The sequence below is a fragment of the Rattus rattus genome, chromosome 13 (genome assembly GCF_011064425.1).
Source record: "Rattus rattus isolate New Zealand chromosome 13, Rrattus_CSIRO_v1, whole genome shotgun sequence".
Lineage (NCBI taxonomy): Eukaryota > Metazoa > Chordata > Mammalia > Rodentia > Muridae > Rattus > Rattus rattus.
In genome coordinates, this window is record NC_046166.1 from 76604534 (window position 1) to 76625010 (window position 20477).

The following is a 20477-nucleotide window of genomic DNA, read 5'->3' on the forward strand; positions in this document are numbered from 1 at the left end:
TGAGTATGTATAAATGCCAAAATTGAGGCATTTATAAACGACTGAGTTAAAAAGTGTGTAACCCTTGAATTGTACAGGTAGCTCAGTTTTAGAACATCCACGTACTATGGACCACACTCTTCATTGTATTCAGAACAGGGGGAAGAAAGAGGAAGAGGAAAGAGGAATAGAGGAGGGGAAGATCCAGGAGGAAATGACAGCTGAAGAGGGAGGAAAGGGGGTGGGGCTGAGAAAGGTTGCTGCTGCACAGAGGGCACATAGTCTCCCACTATTGTTAAATATTTAGCTGAACGCCACTCCATCCCTGTCACACATAATCACCTTTTCTGTCATTTAGAATTGTGGAACACGGCAGAACCACGATTTAGACTGGCAGGCAGGCTTAGAATACGATTTCAGACAGTTCATTTCAAATTGGTAAAATAAATAAAATATATCTTCCTGTCAGCTATCGGAAACATCAAATGTAAATACGTAGCATTATTTGTATCAAAACAAAGCTCGCTGTACCTTCATCGAATATCCTTTCATGAGATACAACATCTTTTATGGCGGTAATTTCATCCAATTTCTAGGTCTTGTCTTTCATTTGGGAGGGATAAAATTCTGTATTTTATGACTTTATACTCTCTGGTGGGGTAATTCAAGAGTAAAAATGCATCTTTAACATAAAATTCCCCTGGTTTTGGCCAGAACTAGAACTTTCCTCCAGTTTCAATGATGCTTTTGTATGGGCATATGCAATAAAGAAAAAAGGATAAAAAAAAAACCTAATAATGGTAATAAATGTTTCGATTGCATGACTGCATCTGTGTGTTACCTTCGTCCTAGTTATTTGCCTCCTCAGACATTGTCTATTGCCTTGTCTTGGTCACAGAACCCTGTTGTAAAGCTAATAAATAGTGCAATAAAAGTAAATAATCTGAGGAAATATTACAGTGCAAACTGAAAATAGTTTTGCTATAAATTCATGAATGTTTTGCCCAATCTGCTAAGTGCAAGTGTGCTGTCATTCCACTCTTCTCTTTATGTCTCCCATAGGAATCTAGCCAAATTCCCATTCCTTATGAGCTTCGTTCAGATGTGTATTACAGCAGTTTGATGCCAGAACATGTTTCCTCAATAGAATTGTTGGAAACTGTTTCAGACAACAATATGTCCATGAGCGGGTGCATGCACATGCTTGTGAATTCTGGAGTGACCTCTAAGCTTTTCTACATATTTGCAATAAAATAGGAGATTAGGGTTTTATACTCAAGCAATAAAGGCATCACACAGACTTGTGTTCTCTCTCTCTCTGTCTTTCTCTCTCTCTCTCGCTCGCTCTCTCTCTCGCTCTCATCCTCTCTCTCATCCTCTCTCTCTCAGTTATATTTATGAATATAAATGGACAATTTTACAAAGGTTTCTGAGCAACATGTGTTTCTAAATAAATCTACATGTGTCATCTATGAACTTTTGTCTGTTTAGAAAAGCTAGATTTCCAAAGGATGGTTAGGAGTGGATGGCCTGTCAGATATAGTCCTGATATCAAGAATAGGCTTAGATCCACAAGCCTCTGAACATTTTAGATCCTTTTACTAAGGAACATCTTATACATTCCGTGCTAATTATTAGACACAATAGTCTTATTTTCAGTCACTCCTTTCCATGACGTCTGAAAAACAGCCTGATGATACTGTACTCACTAATACCTTTGACAATTCATAGCTGTCAGTCAGACAAATTTTCTACTTGCTGCTTACATGGCTGGAGACAATCACAGAGATAAGGAGGGACCCAAAAATAAAAAGCACTTTGGGGATGCTTCAGAAAGATCTAACTGACTCTTGGTGCAAACTGTTTTCCAAAAATGCACTGAATTGATGGATCAGTTGGAAATCGTGGATAGATCTTCAACTGGTCTGGAACAACCAGAAGGGTTATTCATAATATATGCATTTTACATGTGAGTGCATGTGATATGTGTTTAGATTGTTGATGTAAAGAGCAATATTGCCTTTGTTCTCCATAATCTGTGTGTGTATGTGTATGTGTGTGTGTGTTTGTGTGTGTATGCATGAATGTGTGTTTGTGTGTTTGTGTATGTATGTGTGTGTACATGTGTGTGTATGTGTGTTTGTTGGAACTTAATCCAGTTACTCTGGAAAATAATCTATGGCTCTTAATCATTCAGTCATCTATACATCCTCTAACTTAAATTTCACAAAATTGGACCATTCCTAAGTTTTGTTTTTGTTTTTTTTTTCTGTTTTGTGTTTTTTGTTTTTTTGTTTGTTTTGTTTTGTTTGTGTTTTTTTTATTCATTATTTTTTAAAAAGAAAAACTTTCGTGCACCTGTGCTACACAGCAAAGTCTTGACTTGTCAGATAAACATTACACTTTGAAGCATTAGATAACATTGGTGGCGTTGATGAACACAGCAAGCTGGAATTATATGATAGGCCCTGGGCATTTGCCACCATAGCATGATACCTCCCAAGGCCCCGAGACCACAGAGAACTATAGTATAGCATTCTCTTTACTTCTTAATTATCTGCATTTTTGTAGTGTACTGACCTTTGTGTGTACCTCTGCATGATTCCTCCTGTTCTATTTTTAGTATTCCAATTTGCCTTCCAAACATAAATGTAGATATACTAATGAGAATGGTTATTTAAAAAAATAAAGAGTGATAGCAACCTGATTTATAAATTCATACATACAGTCAATGACTCATTAGTGAAATTCTGAGCACAGTTTCTTTATAGGATGTTATCTGACTTGAACACAGGGAGGGGTTTTTTTGTATCAAATTTCTATCATTACTTTAGTTGGTGACACTAACATAAAATTTATAAAAGAAGCTTTCATTAAACTACTTGATAAATTTGTACTCTTTGCTTTTAAATATTTGAAATACTACAATAATAATTGGCAAAAATAAACCCCTTATTTTATGTTAGCATTTTGTATATTGAATATTAAGTATATTTTATAAAATAAATTTTGCATAAGTTTTCACAAATATATTGAGTTATGATCTGGTAAGTACTAAACATTCCATTTGCTTTCTATTAGTTTAGTTGCATTAAATCATATGTAATTAACTGAGATAAACTGATAAAGAGTGTATAAAAATAAATTTTCTCTATAATGACCCTTAAGTCTGGTCACATGGCATTATGATATCTCCTTCCAATATAGACAATAAAAATATTAATGGTGCATTATTATTGCTTAATGACTTTACAAAAGATGAGTCATGGATTACTAAGATAGCAAAGCACTAACCTACAAGATTTTCTCCTTAGAAAAGTTAAGAGCTTCCAACAACGTTTGCTACTTTGAATACACTAAACTCTTCCTTAAAAATCAAACAAACAAACAAAAAACCTTCTTAAGTGTTTGTGGAAATTAAGTATCTCCCAAACAACCATTTAACCTGTCTGTAGTAGTTTCTGAAATAATATTCTGGAAAATTCTGTCAAATATAGAGTGACCCTACAAGATAAGTTTCTCAACTGCATATTTATACAATAGCAGTCACATTGTCACAAGGGAGACTTGTTTTAAGTGTTTGTTTATTTGGTCATTTAAATTCCTTTAGAAAGAGATTATTTTGTCTCCATTCATTTATTTCTTATGCAAAATATACCAGAGATACTTGACATTCCAGACATAATTGTCACTTTTTGCTCCTAATCCATGAGTTCATTGTAATCTAAAATCTAAATCCCTATGTAAATATTCCATAGGAACTACAAGACAGATGACCTTGTTCCTACTTCCTGTCTTGAGATGATCCAGAAAGATAAGCACTCCTTAGTCTCATCCAGTGTTAAAGTGATTCAATGGTTAAACATGACAGCAACATCAGTGACTCCAAGGTTAAAGAATTTCTCTTCCTTGATCAGAGTTCTGCATTTACTGACCATGGGAACTTTTGATTGCATGTATTTCTTTCTGAACCCCTGTATCTTATTTATTTGAACATTAATATTTGACTCCTCATTGCTCAGGTCTACTCTGTAGCAGAAAAATAGAATCTCCCAGCTTGTCATTTCTCTAAGTCATTTCCCTATATATCCTTTTAAGGAATTGCATTTTATTATGCAGAGACTCTGACATTCCATTTCTGGATGCCTTTCCTTTAGTGAAACCCTTAGTTTGCAAATAGAGCATCATAAGTACTGTTGAAACAGAAATATCAGCCTTAACTTTCTTCTTCCTTCATCAGCATACCAAGAAGAAAAGGGGAATATAATAAAAGAAAAATGTAAGTAATATACTTTGTGATTATCATAAACACAACTTTATCTTTTAAGATGATAATGCTCTGTAATGTGCAAATTGAGAGGTCTATTCTCACTATTGTAAGTCATGTTCTTTGATTTTCTTTAGATGTCTGAAAATGAAGTATCTTGTTAATGGCTGACATATACATGTTTAATGAATAAACACATTATTTATTTTGTTTAACTTTACATATATTTATAAGGAAGATAATAAGTTACTTCTGGAACAAAATGGGGGGTTATAGAAAATAAGTCATGTGTATGTGGTGTTGACAATAAGAACACAAGCATCCTGGAATGGGGATTTAGCTCAGTGGTAGAGCGCTTGCCTAGCAAGTGCAAGGCCCTGGGTTCAGTCCTCAGCTCCGGGAGGGGGGGGAGAATGAAAATGCTATAAAAAATAGGGGGGAACTGGAGAGACGGCTCAGTGTTTAAGAGCACTGACTGCTCTTCCAGAGGTCCTGAGTTCAAATCCCAGCAACCACATGGTGGCTTACGACCATCTGTAATGAGATCTGATGCCCTCTAATGATGTGTCTGAAGACAGATACAGTGTACTTATATATAATAAATGAATCTTTAAAAAAAAAAAAGAACACAAGCATCCAAGAGCCTTGATACAAGGTGATAAGCACATGAGAACACCTATGCTATATTCACTGGCAGGGCTGGTCCCTTGGGAATCTCATCAGGGATCTCTTCCAAGTAGCTCTTCCACACCTTCACTGTTTCCTTCTGAGCACACATTCTCATTTTACATGATATTACGCTTTGCTTAACAAGTTCTTCAAACCACCACTCTCCCTTGCATTAAGTGAGGAGAAGAAAACCAAGTTTCTGGCATTCTTCAGAAATCTCCACAGTTAAAGCTTGATTTTATCACATGCAAATCTAGAACACAGCTCACACAGATTCTTCCATTTACTATTTAGGATAAAGCTCCTCTGCCTAATGATAGGCTATTCCTATTTCTAATACATCTTCAAAACAAGCTCCTACAATCTTAATTATGCCAAAATGTCTGTTCTTGTACAGTCATATCTGCTTTCTTCTGAACTGAGCCTTAAATCCTTCAGTACCTGTTCATTGCTCAACTCCAAAGCCTCCAGCCACTTTTACATGTCACTGTAGTACCTCATTTCTCAATGTCCAAACCTAAGTTAGCTTGAATGGACTATCTCATAAGAAAATTTTTCTACTAAATATTCATTAGTTTCAAAGACATTATCTCAAAAGTTAAATTCTTTTTGAAAATAGCTTGAGCTCATACACAGAGAAAAGCAATCTCAAACATGCAAGATCTTACGTTTGATCCAAACATAGTAACTTCACTATGTTTTCATCATGGAACTAAATATGAGACAATGTTTTTTGCCTTTTGTGTTTTGTTTTCAGATGAAAGCTGGTAATATCACTGAGCCAATGTTGGTCATTGTATACACACACTAACTGATCACTGAGAATTTTTGTTGTGGTTGTTGAATAAAATTTTCCCAAGTCATTGGCTACAGTTAACTTCCTCACTCATGAGTAACTGCCCTCTTGTAAGGTCAGCCTAAGTTCTTTGAGGTTAAGCATTCTCTCACCATATTCAATAGAGGGGAATTGCAAGGTTTTCCCTATTACTGGGCTTCCCATTAAATAACTTCTTAATAGAAATATTTGACAAAAATAATTGAAAAGTATTCTCTTTATTAATACACTGCTTTACCATATCACATACTTGATTAAAATAATGTCCCCTTTGCTTTGTCATTTTATTTTTATAATACTTACTATATTTTTAGGTGGAAGGCATAGAAGTTTTAATATGCTTACCTATCAATATGACTCTCGAGTGAAACATTTAGGTACACTTTTCTAGTGTCACATGTGAAAGTCATATGCATGTATGTGCTAGACAAATGCCCTACCACAGAGCTTTGCTCTCAGCAAAGCATCCACATTTTAAGTAACAATCACTTTTTAAATAAAAGTTTTAAAAATTACCAACCAAAAGGTTAGTAGGAAGATGCAGGATCAGTTTTTATGTAATATCACAAAAATTTCAACGTGCTTTTCTAAGTCTTTGAAAGGTGGTTATGTTCATGGAGGCAAACACGGTTTGGTAGACATGCCAACACGTATCAGGATTTTCTGTGCTTTGATTCTTCCAAAGTCCAATTTTTCTCTTCTTTGATGTGCTCAGCCCACCTGGATCTCATAGACTATACTTTACATCTCTCAATTACATTTGAGACATCAGGCTTTAATAAACTCAAGTAGATTTTCATTTCTCTATTTTACAACATAGAAACTTAGAAAACCAAACCTCAATGTCTGCAGCTGTATTTGGGTTCCCTAGAGAAACAGAACCAGTACTATTTATAAGAAGAGATTTATTAGGCTTGGTCACCAAATATTCCCACAGAGCCTACCTTCAGGCTGGAGAGACATAGAAAGTGGTAGCTTTCTTCAGGAAGCTAGAATCCTCAGAACAAGAGACCACTGGGCAGCCTTAGTCCTAGGATGAAGGGCATGGAAGCTTACAACAGATCCATTGGTACAAATCAAGAAAGCCCAAAGTCATCCAGATCACAGGGATACCAGAATTAGATGAAGTGTTTGTTCCTAAAGGGTGCATGCAGTCTGGAACTTGCACAGTGTCTGATTTTTCATGCCCTCTGAACCCACAGCATACCACACAATAATACAAACATACAAGGTGGTGTCCCACTCTGGGTACACATATTTGTTAGCACATTTTCTCTGGACACACTCTTCTAGACACACCTAGAAGCATAATTTTCCAATTTGCTAGGCATCTATAAATCTATTTTGAATTGGCCATCATCTGTAGCCTCTTACATTGTTTTTGACAATTGTTTTGTTGTGGATCCCATCTTATAGTCCTTAGAACCCTGTATAATAGCAATTTATGTAACTAAGTTTTCTCAATTTACAGTTATTCTCTAAGCATCTACAAAAGAGGAGGCACTGTATAATGACTTAATTAAAGACTAAATATTTTCATTAATGATGCTTAATGTAGCATATTGAAATGTATATATCATTGTTTTATTTTATCTCAATAAAGAATACATTAAATACCTCAGTTGTTTCAGAGACTTATATATACATTATTTTTTAAACACATACATTGAAAGGCACAAAAGCAAGACAAGGCAGACACACTAGGCATAGGATGCAAGGAACTTATTCCTGTGTAACAGGAATGTAGAAATGGAGACATTTTATCTCTGAAATTATAAAACAAAATAGAATGCTTCATGCATAAAATCAAACCAGACAAAAATCCCAGCAGAGACAGGAAATGGGCTCACAGAATTCTATCCCTAGCAGAGAAGCTACTAATAATGGATAGATGTGAGGGAGAATAAGTGTTCTTTGGCCATATAACCCCACAAAAGGTTTTCTATTCATGTAGATAGTCCTCTACCCATCACTAAGTGGATTCCGTAGGCTTAAAACACAATGAGTGAAATCATGCATGAAGTTTGCAAGGAAAGTGGTGGGAATCATGGCGTACGGAACTGGAAGTCAAACCATGCATGGGTATATATGAATGTATGAAATTTCAGTAAAAAGGGGTATGATTCTAATTTCATTCTCTCTCTCTCTCATTTTCACTGTACACAATTTAGAAAAATAGTTGTCGAAATGGCCAGGTTTATTTGTTAGCTTTTTGCTATTCTCTCTTAGGTCGGTGAAACCTCCAGAGAAGGGCATATCCTCTGTGCAAATCACTAGCAATTGGCCATCTAACGATTTCTGTCTCATCCACAGCTAAGAATTAGTAAAATTATACTTCATCAAAGACATGCTAGATTAGTATATTTTATCCTTAGGTTGTATTTTTAGTGCTTTATATCATTTTTCAAAATACTTAGGAACATTTCTTGATAGAATGTTATGCGTAAGTATGTAAAGACCACTGGATATACTACTTCTATGCCTGCTAAATACATGTCTCTTTGTTGCACCTGAGTAAAAATATTGTGTTTTAAAACACTGAAAACTAGCATGAAATGAACAGTCAATTCTATGAAAGGATAGTCATATTCTCCAATATCTCTTAAAAAAAATTCCCCATAACTGTAAAAGGTTTGTAAATGTACTAAGGTTAAAAAATATATAGCACTGCACATTCCAAAGTACATTCTGCCCCCTCTCACCAGTCTTGGGCCCCACATGTAGTCTCATTCTGCAATGGTGTTCTCATCATAGCTGCTGGAAGCATTCATTCATTTTTATGTTGATTTAAATTTTATTTTTATCCCTTGAAACCCAACCCAGTGCATCTGTGTGTCAGAGTAGAACATGAAATACATAGCTACCCACCGTGTCCAAAGGCATCAGCATTGAAACACAAAAGGTTAGTACAAGAAGCTTAAGCAGAGATGTGTCTGGAACTTTACCAAGCCAATAACCTTCAGAATATAGCTTAAACATTTGTTAAAAGCATAGTGTAAGCAGGTCAACACATCCTTAAAATGTAGTAATGTTTCATATTCGCCATGTGTACATGGAGATCAAAGGCTTTGTCATAAACCCACTGATATTGTTTGAAGATCTCACTTGAGGTGGAGGTCTGGCTTTTCTTTTTGTTAAGCGCATAGAAATCACATGCAGTACAATGACTTATATTAGCAGCATATTTAAAGTTTTAACCAGTGATACTCATTAAATGTTATACTCGGGGCTTTGATATACACCATGTCTAAAATGTTGAAGTAGTTGTCTTACTTTATGAGCACAGCTTCTTACACTTATTGTACACCTACTCAGTGAACAGAATAGCAACAGGTATCAAAACAGCAGAATACTAACACTGCTGTGGAAAAAATATTAATTTTTTTCTCCAATCACACTGTATGAAGTGATTAATAAATATCTTTACCAGCCCCTCAAAATGCATCATATTTGAAAGAGCTGGGAGCTTATTTTCAACATCTACTCATTCTGTTTGTCAGCTGCTTGCTGGAAGAATAAAGTTCTAGGTCATACTTGGCTAAGAGCCCCATGACCACATGTTCAAGGCAAGAAAACCAACTACATTTATAATACTTGTACTTTAAAATTCTGATATTTCATTACATTGTTTTAACTGATATTCTCTAACCAAATGTTCTTAACATAGAAAACTTGTTTTCAGAAACCCCATGCATTTGAGGTCTTTGCAATGGTAACAAGTGTATTGACATTATTTCTCTAAGTAATGTCAGCACAAAAATAAAGCCACAAGAGGTTCACAGTTTCTATCACACATGACTACTAACTCAACATAGCTAGTATTCATTTTTGTGAAAAATAACATTGTAAGTGTGTCCTGTATTTTGGCTTAATTCTTTCTGAGTCATCTTGTTTTGCAGTATAGAAAAACACCAATGGATATTATAACAAGAAGCAGGGGTATATTCTTCATTCTACCTCATAATCACCTCTCCAAGAAAGGTTTAAATGCAAAATGCAAGTAGAAACTTTTTGCTTCTGTAAGGAGAATAGCTGTAAACCAATGACATGGACAAAAGAAAGATTCATGTTGTTTTGTTTTTTGAAAAATAAAGGGTTATTTATTTCTCTCTATTTTTTTGGGTGGGGCACTCTTAAGACAATTTCTCTCTATAAGTGGCTGAAACAATTACAATGAAGCACAGGATAGGTGAAGCAAAATATTTAGGGACAGTTTTATTCACAAAGACGGAACCCTACACCATCTGCACTAAGGGTATTTACTCTAGAAAGAAGGATGATGGTGAAATTCAGTTCAACGTGAATAGTTAGGAATTTTTGATTAAATTGTCACAAATATTTCTATGAAACATAGCACAGCCTTCCTGTGTTTAATTGCATTTTTTGTGGAAAAAGTCTACCAGAAGTCATAAGCAGTTGTTGAAATGTTCCACAGTAGAGAGTGTCTTTGCTGAGAAATGAAAGTTATATTATGTGCTAGCTTTTCATCTATTGCATTTCTTTGCCAGCTGCAGAGACACGTCAGAGGCCATTATTCTGCAAATTGTACTCTCCTTCTCAATTGCTAACCTCTTGTTGACAGTAATCAGAACTTGATGGAGGGGCCCCTGCAGGTGTTATGCGATAGTCGATGCAAGTGTGATACAGCATGCGACAGTTTTAGTATTACATCCTGTAGGATGATCCATCATCAGATAATATTTCAGATAATCTTAGTCTTTCAGAAACGTAATTGCTATTCGTCTAATAATATTTCCAGATGGCACAGTGGGTGAGGTATGGGATAAAAATAAAAGACTTTATCAAGCCAGTGCATCCAGAGTGAAATCTTTGGTAAAGTGAATGAATATATTCTGTGCTAAACTGGAAAAACTGCTCTAAAACTAAAATTTTATAAGACTGTCTATTGTGAAAAAGGAAGAATTGAGAAGTAACATTTCAAAACAGTAGGATGACTTAAAATGTTCCTTCTAAAAGGCTTGTTTCCATTGGACAAACATTGCAGGAGAGATTATTAATTATTATAATATTATTATTGTCATAATGCCATGTTATAATGTTAGCTAACTGTCATGACAATGACAGTTTCACAGAAAGCATCTCCTGATTAATACCTGAAAATATAAGAATGTATATTTTTTCTGAAATTTTGATTTACCCAAAGCCCACATTTTTGTTCCTTTAAAAATTATCACTTGTTTTTCATAGTTTGGTAACTTCTATCATTTTCTTTTTTCTTCAACAGAGGATACTAAGACTTGTTTGTTTACCCACCGATACGTGGATACGTCCCTGTTTAGCCTCATAGAGGATAATATTTTCCATTCTTCTTAGTAAGTGTGGGGCAAGTAAAGGCAGGGAACTGGCCTTGAACAAGAGTGGGGTCTAGAATCATCCAGACCCTGAAAATTTCATTTTGATACCCATATCTCATCTTGAGATCAACAAGAGTAAGGATCATTCCCTCCTTGTTCTCCACCTGTATACCCCAGGATACATAGTCCAGCTACCTCTACCTCTGTCCTCCAGAAAGTCATGTAGCCTCTTGGTCAAAGAGCAGGTTTAAGTACCTGGGATCTCTATTCATGAAAACCAAGCAGACACTTCATCCCCAGACAATAATATACGCTCTCCTTGGAAATACCTACTCACTCACCAAGGTTTTACAGCCCTCCCACCTTTTTAACCTCTAATAAAGATAGCTACTGTTTCATGGAATATCAGCTAAGAGGGCTGTTTTCCTAAATATCATCTAGAAGAACTGTTTCAGTTCCCTCTCACAAAGAAGAGCTGTAACACTCAAAACTGTATTGTACGGTTCACTTTCATAAGGTTTGAGGAGTGTTGATAGTAGTTCTTTACTGTAACATTGGATTTACTAGATACTAGGTAAAAGGTTCTACAAGAAGAAACAACATAAATCCAAAACCAGTAGCAGGAAGAAAACTTGAAGGGTAAGAAATCAGAAATAAAAAAAGGGTAGCTAGGAAAACCTTAGACATCAACAAAAATGAAACCCCCCCCACACACATAGGTATGTATTTATGTATTTATGTATGTATGGATGGATGGATGTATTCAGTCAGCCCTTTTAATAGATTAGTAAGAGGAAATAGGTACAACTTATACCTCAAAATTGCCCATGTTTTGAGCTTCCAGGGACTAAGCCACTACCTAAAGACTATACATGGACTGACCCTGGACTCTGACCTCATAGGTAGCAATGAATATCCTAGTAAGAGCACCAGTGGAAGGGGAAGCCCTGAGTCCTGCTAAGACTGAACCCCCAGTGAACTAGATTGTTGGGGGAGGGCGGCAATGGGGGAGGATGGGGGGAACACCCATATAGAAGGGAGGGGAGGATTAGGGGATGTTTGTTCGAAACCGGAAAGGGAATAACACTTTCGAAATGTATATAAGAAATACTCAAGTTAATAAAAAAAATTGCCCATGTTTAAAAAGGATTCTAACAATAGCTAATAGTTAACGAACTGGTTGTAGAAGAAAACATTCAACCTACCATGAATGAACTAGGAGAAGTACACCATCTGAAGAGATTAACTATGAATAATGAGATGAAATCAGCAACCAAATGTCTCTTCAAAGAGAAGTATAGGATCTGGTATTGTCATCTGGTTGTTTGGAGGCCAAGGAAGGGAAACATCAGTCTGGGGTACCGCAGGGACTTCATTACTGTGCAGCAAGTGGTCACTGATCCACTGTGACATATATCACTAAAAGAAGGACATATCGCATTTACCTCACTTACAGTTTATCTCTGTGTTCAAAGCATAGCTCATAACTCTACTCTCTAAAGTATATATCTATAAATCCATAACTCAGTTGGATTTAAACATTCTACAAACTGTGTAGATAAGCAAATAAATAAATGAAGACATGGCTACATTATATGTACCACAAATCTACATAATTCATTCTATTCAATTAAAAATGTCTTTCTTAAAAAAATAAGTAAGCAGTAAGAACTTTTGCTCTTGTTAGTATATTTGTAATATCAATGGACACAAAAAATATTTAATACAAAATATTATAATGTACTAGGTCTATTTTGACATGAGGTTCCAACACAGAGTGTATGATGGCTGTTTGATTCATCTAAGATCACGCTGCTGTTAATTTGGTAAAGTTGGGCTGAGATACAGATGGTTTTGACCAGGGCTAACTTGTGTTACTTCACTAACATCATGAATGGAGTCCATTTTAGATAATATTTTACCATCTAAGCAAAGGAAAAAACTTTACCTTAACAAACGATATAGCAAGAACATAATGATTATTATGTGCTTTCAACGTACCTTAAATAAGAGATGTATTCCACTTTCAATTTTAAAGCCTATTTCAACCTATTGAAACCTTCACGAGCACTAAGAAATTTACAAAAAAAATTTCCTTTGCCATTTTTTAAAGCTTCTTTTTTTTCTACTTTTTTGTTTTAAATTAATTAATTATTTTTACCTTCCAGGTTTTATTCCCCTCCTGGTGATCCATCCCCCAACTGTTCCACATTCTATACCTCCCCCACCCAGGCTCTACAAAGATGTCCCCCCTCTACCAACCCCACCCACCCCACCAGACCGGTAAACTTCCTGGGGCCTCCAGTCTCTTGAGGGTTAGGTGCATCTTCACTGACTGAACCCAGACCCAGCAGTCCTCTGCCTTATATGTGTTGGGGGCCTCATATCAGCTGGTGTATGTTGCCTGCTTGGTGATCCAGTGTCTGAGAGATATAGGGGGTCCAGGTTAATTGAGGCTGCTGGTCCTCCTACAGGGTTGCTCTCTTCCTCAGCCTCCTCCGCCTTTTCCCTAGTTCAACCACAGGGGTCAGCAGCTTTTGATCATTGATTGGGTGCACATATCTGCATCTGTCTCTTTCATCTGCTTGTTGGGTCTTTTGGAGGATAGGTCCCTTTCTGTGAATTCCTCATTGCCTTGGTAATGGTGTCAGGTCTTGGGCCTGCCCTTGAGCTGGGTCCCACTTTGTGCCTGTTGCTGGACCTTCTTTTGTCAGGCTCTTCTCATTGCCATACCTGGCCTTCTTTCAGACAGGAAGAATTATGGGTCAGAGCTTTAACTGTAGGATAGCAACCCCATCCCTCACTTGATGCCCTGTCTTTCTGCTGCAGGTGGGTTTAATACGTTTCCTCTTCCCACTGTGGGGCATTTCATTTAGGGTCTCCCCTTTGAGTCCTGAGGGTCTCTCACTTCCCAGATCTCTGATACATTCTAGAGTGTACTCTCAAACTCCTTCCTTCCGAGGTTGCCTGTTTCCATTCTTTCTGCTGGCCCTCAGGCCTTCAGTACTTTTCTCCCACCCAATACCCAGATCATGTTCCCCTTTCCCCCTACCTCCAACCCCTTTCCCTCCCTGCCCCTCCCTCTCTCCCCCTTGTAGGCAAATGGATGGAACTAGAAAATATCATCTTGACTGAGGTAACTCAGACCCAAGGACATGCATAGTATGTTCTCACTAATAAGTGAGTATTAGGAAAAAAAAATAAGGTACGGAATACCCATGATACAGTCCACAGAACTCAAAAAGGTTAACAAGCTGAAAGACCCAAGTGAGGACACCTCAGTCCCACTTGGCAGGGAGAAGAAAGTCATGTTTTTGAAGAAGTTTCTAAGTTTAAATTTATCACATAAGCATATATATGAGTCCAGTTAATCATTTATTCATGGAGAGGTCATGTTCACAATCTGTACTACAAGATTAGTATACTGCACACCACTTTGCCATTACAATAAAAGGGAAAAGAGGCACATTAGTAAGTAAAGAAGGAAGAGAGAGAGTGCGTGTGTGAGGGAGGGAGGGAGCGAGGGCAGGATGGAAGGAGGGAGAGAAGAAGGAATGACAGAGGATGAGAGAACAAGACGGGGGAATGGAAGGAAAAATAGACTTTTAAAACATTATTAGGAGTTAAATTTGGAGGTCTTGAAGTCTGAGAGTTTTATGACTGGATAAAGTTATGCTTCTCTTTGGATAGTTCAGAATTTCATTCCAGGTGTGAATAACCTCAGAACAGGGGGACTTTCTGCAAAATACATTAGCCGTAAATTACTAATAAGAAACAGATTTTTATTTGTGAGGAGAGTTGGTGTGGGAATTTGAATTCCACATCCTCCTGTTACAGTTCTCTCAGCAATGCTATATTCGGGAACAGTGGAGTGGAAAGTAGTGTGGAATTGCCCGTAGTCTTAACATCTAACAACAGAGCTCATTGTGAGCATGGACCACAGTTCCCACTAGACCTGGAGGCTGGATGTCTGCCTGATTGTTCTGATCCTGTAATGCAGGGGAAGAAAGGCATTACAGGAACAAAATGCTCTACCTCAGTTCCTGTCTTCCATCAGCTTGCTACTGCTATTCGTTTCTCATACGAAGTTAGCATTGGTTTTTGGATTCTCAGTTGAAACAATAATGTAAAACATGATGACAATTTCTTCTGCTCCGTCCTCCACATGGAAGTAGAAGAAACCTTTGTGAAGTCATTTCTTTCTTTTCACCTTTCCATGGATTTGAAAGATCAAACAAAGGTGACCAGGTTTTTGTGTCATGGATCTTTTACCATCCGAGCCATTCCACTGTTCATAAGCAAATAATTGAAGGAAAACTGACAACATGCCAGTTAAATAAATAAACACTTAAATAAAGCAACAGTATTTTCTGAGGAACCACCAGACTGATTTCCAGAGTGATTGTACCAACTTGCAATCCCACCAACAATGAAGGAGTGTTCCTATTTCTCTACATCCTTGCCAGCATCTGCTGTCACCTGAGTTTTTGATCTTAGCCATTTTGCCTAGTGTGAGGTGGAAGCTCAGAGTTGTTTCGATTTGCATTTCCCTGCTGATGCCAAGAAGTGCTTGCTGACAGGAGCCTGATATGGATGCTTCCTGGGAGTTTCTGCCAGAGCCTTACCGATACAGGCTTGTAGCTAACCATCAGACTGAGCATGGGGATCCTAATGGAGGAGATAGAGAAAGGACTGAAGGAGCTGAAGGGATTTGCAACCCCATAGGAAGAACAACAATATCAACCAACCAGACCCCCCAAAGCTCCAACGAACTAAAACACCAACCAATGAGTACACACTGAGGGACCCATGACTCCAGCTTCATATGTAGCAGAGGATGGCATTGTCTGACATCAATAGGAGGAGAAGCCGTTGGTCCTGTGTAGGCTCATTTCCTCAGTGTAGGGAATACCAGGGTGTTAAGGTGGGAGTAGATGGGTGGGAGTGGGAGCATCTTCATAAAAGCAGGGGAGGGGGAGGGGGGATGGGAGGGGATAAAGGGGACAACATTTGAAATGTAAATACAAAAAATCCAATAAAAAAGTTAAAAAAAAAAGCAACAGTAATATGATCATTCACCTCTAAACTATGGCATCATCCTATGTAGCATTTCCTATGGTAAGATTAAGATTAACACAGCTGGGCTGGAGAGATGGCTCAGTGGTTAAGAGCAGTGTCTGCTCTTCCAGAGGTCCTGAGTTCAATTCCCAGCAACCACATGGTGGCTCACAACCATCTGTAATGGGATCTGATGTCCTCTTCTGACCTGCTGGTGTATGTGCAGGCAGAACACTGTACACATAATAAATAAATAAATAAATCTCTTTTAAAAAAAGATTAACACAGCCATTCTCTCTTGTTTTACTTACCCATATTCTGATCAAGGCTACATCTTCTCAGTGCTGTATTGTGTACACAGACTTACATCTATATACAAGCTGTAAACTTTTACTTTTTTGTCAATCATTTGAAAAAGTAGCATCTTATAAATATTTTTCATCTTACTAACATAGTTTTTTTTTATTTTCATTCCCTCTTTCAATCTCTGTTCCAACCTCTTTTTGGAAATTATAATAAAAGAAACATAAAATCACATGAAATAAGAAAGAAGGGTGGGATAGGGAAGGATGCTTCATGGGCTAGAAAAATTAAGCAAGGGCAAAATCAGGCATTAGAATTCTATAGCTTTTAAGAGGTCAAACCCCATAATGGTTTAGAAAAAAGATGGTAGCTTCAAAGAAGAATAATGAAGAGACAACTGTATACAATTCAATCCCAGCTCCAGAGCTAGTTAGTTCAATTGTGAACTTGGGTGCTAAAATGGCACTAGCTTGGAAACTGTGATGAATACCATGACAAGTATTGTGTCATAAAACTGCCAAGTGTCCTGAAGCTCTCATCTCCTTGTCTCTAATTAATTCAACATCTCTGCTAATAGCAGTCAGTTCCCCAGCTAAGAGGAAATACTAGCAAGGAGGGATTGGTGGTGAATTTGGAAAAAGCACACATATCCCCTCAAAATTTCTTAGTCTTAAACTTCTGGCAGTCTAATGAACAGCTTCAGCTATTAATCTTTAAGGAGGATAGAGCTGAAAATGTCTCAAATCAAATATGCCATTTAAGCATTCATCCTCCATTCTGCCTCATTGCTAATTCTGATCATTTGTCTATCAGCCAACCAAAATCTAGTGCAGCTGCTCTATGCTCATGTATTTACTATAGCTATGTGACTGACACTTAACGATCACCTTTAAATCAGACCTGCAAAGTTTCATTTATACTGAACACCTATCTTAAACCCAATTACTTCCCCAGATCCTGTTAGGTTTCTTGCACAAGTTAAGCAACTGCCTTATTTTCTTTTGCTGTGGTATCACCACGATCATGGAAGATTGTAGAAAAAAGCATTAATTGGGAGCTTATTGTTGCAGAGGGTGAGAAACCATGATGGCACACAAGATGTAGTAGGTAGCCCATAGCTGAAGAAGCATCAGAGGGTTTACATCTTGAACCACAAGCAGAAAAAAATCAAGAAAATACTCTGTAAAGGCAAAAATCTTTTGAAATTCTAAGTCTGCCCCAAGTGATATTCTTCTTCCAGCATGGCCATACTTCTTAATCTCCCCAATTAGGGACCACATATTCAAATACCAGTGACTTAGTGGGAAGAATGTCATACAAACCACCATAGCGACCACTTATCTTCACTTGGAATATAACATCAATTTCTACCCTTTATTTTTCCTAGGTCCTCCCAACAACGTCTCACTGGGAAATAGAAATCTAATCATGTAAAACACCAACTCTGAATATTTTTAAATTCTTTCTGGGATCTCCGATTTAAACGACTTCTCCAAAGTCATCTCCCTCTTTAGTTTAGCTTCCCATGACCTGTATTTCAGATATTCTTTTTTTTATGTCATGCAAAGTTTTATTAATCTGTATACAATTTTGTTTTATGCATCTCACTAACAGACAATTTTTTTTACTTTGTTTTTCTTTTTTTTTTCCTCCATCTTTATTAACTTGGGTTTTTCCAATATCCCCCTAACCCTCCCTCCACTTCTATATCGTTGTTCCCCTCTCCATCCTCCCCCATTACCGACCTCCCCCAACAATCACGTTCACTGGGGTTCAGTCTTGCAGGATCAAGGGCTTCCCCCCTTCCACTGGTGCTCTTTACTAGGCTATTCATTGCTACCTATGAGGTTGGAGCCCAGGGTCAGTCCATGTATAGTCTTTGGGTAGTGGCTTAGTCCCTGGAAGCTCTGGTTGGTTGGCATTGTTGTTCATGTGGGTCTCAAACCCCTTCAAATTCTTTCAGTCCTTTCTCTGATTCCTTCAACGGGGGGCCCCGTTCTCAGTTCAGTGGTTTGCTGCTGGCATTCACCTTTGTATTTGCCGTAGATATTCTTAATTCTTTCCCATTAATTTCATCAATGAAGGGATTATCTTGAGTTAAAAAGAAGTAGAATTTAGGCAAGAAGTTTATCTAGAAAACATAGTGGGGGTGATATGGAGTTGACATAATAAAATTGCCAAAACATTAAAATTCAAAAGAATTTATATCCCCACGTCTCAGAACAATGACCAACACTCTATATTAATTTATATTTTAGTAATTTTATGGATTACATGCTACAGATATTGCATATATTTTGGAGTACTTTAGAAAGAGGGGAACTGTATTCACTCATGGAATTGCAATAAAAACTTATTAAAGGCTGAAAGTGATGGAAGAAATGTAGCAATAGGAATTTTCACATTTTGCTTTTAAAATTCTGGGTTCCATTAAACTTTGCAGTAAGTGATACCAGGCTGTGTCTTTCTACTTTAAATTTTATATCAGAGAATGAAATCCTGATGTTCAAAACTGAAAGTGCACGTTCATGGATGTTGCCCAGGCCATTCATTAGCACACAGAGCAGAGGTGGGGACACTGGCATATTTCAACCCCGCTTGAATGAGTCAGTTAAAGAGCACTAACTTCCATATAGGTATCCCCAGTTGGGTTTAAATCATGATTCAGTATATGGTACCAATTCCCATTTAAAATAAGAACAGTTCAGTTTGAGCCTTGTGCAGTTTGCATTTGGACTTAGCAAGTGATGCCAATAGGGGTATCATTTTAAGAGTTTACTTCATTATTCTACTTAGCAAGAAAATAAAGTTTTTTTTATGTAGGACTCAATGCTTGTTCAAGATGATTTACTACAGAACTGTGTGGACAGGAGGAATTTCCTACACTGAGAATCATATTCAGGTGTGCTTCCATTCTAAATGATTGTTGGAACAAGATCCATGGACTGTTTTGTCTACCTAGATATGGATGTGGGTTCAAGTCATGCCCACCTGCTGAGGCAGCAGTTAGTCTGTCTCAGGAAATGCAAGCATGCTGATCAACTCTACCAGATAGATCTCTATGCCCCCTGCCCAGCCTGTCATTTCACATTCACTCTTCACATTTCTTAACCTCAAAGTTGATAGGGAGCCAGATATTACCAAAAGGATTCTGAGAATATAAAACATCTGTCCTGTCTAGTATCTTATAGATGCTTATATACTCAGTTTTATTTAATGTTCTCCTGATAATTTGAGCAGATGCTTGCTGCACTGAAACATGAGTCATCTGAGAAGTATGGATCTCAACTGAATTCAAGAATATTTCAGGGAATTTATATAATTTCTGTAAACCAAACATTACAGAAATTACATTGTTTATTTCTTGTTTACATATATACTTATAAATAATAAGGATTTTTACATAATAGGCAATTCTTAGAACTTGGTTTAAATAGAAGGAAGAAAACACCCATCTTCCTATAAACATGTAAGTTGAGTATTTGGAAGACCAATAATCAGAATTTCAAAGGCATCCTTAGATTCCTGACATGACAGTGTTTTTAAGTTTTATTTTTATCATTGTAAAGGTCTTCAGTGTAGAAAATAATAGCATAAAATCTACCCTGGTAGCTGCTTTGTCTTGATATGGCACTTGGATCTTCTCTAGTGTCATCTTTTAAACAACCTATCATAAGAAGATTTGGCAACAAAAGACATGCATGGCCCTTTAGACCAAGCATCAGAAGGTAGAGAAGTGTGTATTTGAGATGAAATGTGAAGGATAACAGAACAGTCCATATCACAAGGATAGTAAGGAGCCTGCTGCTATATGATACAACCTGATGAATAGTATAAGCTCATCATGAAAGAATATATTGATAAATGTCATTCCTGAGGAGATGTCAGCAAATATCAATTTACCCCATGCAGGTTCCCAATAACAGATGAAGTAAATAAATTCATCCCTAGATAAGTGAATGAAAGAATTTACTGGAATTACATTAGGAGAATGGGTGATTTAAGAGTAGCTGCTTCACTCAAAAGCCTACCACAGCCTCATGAGGACTCA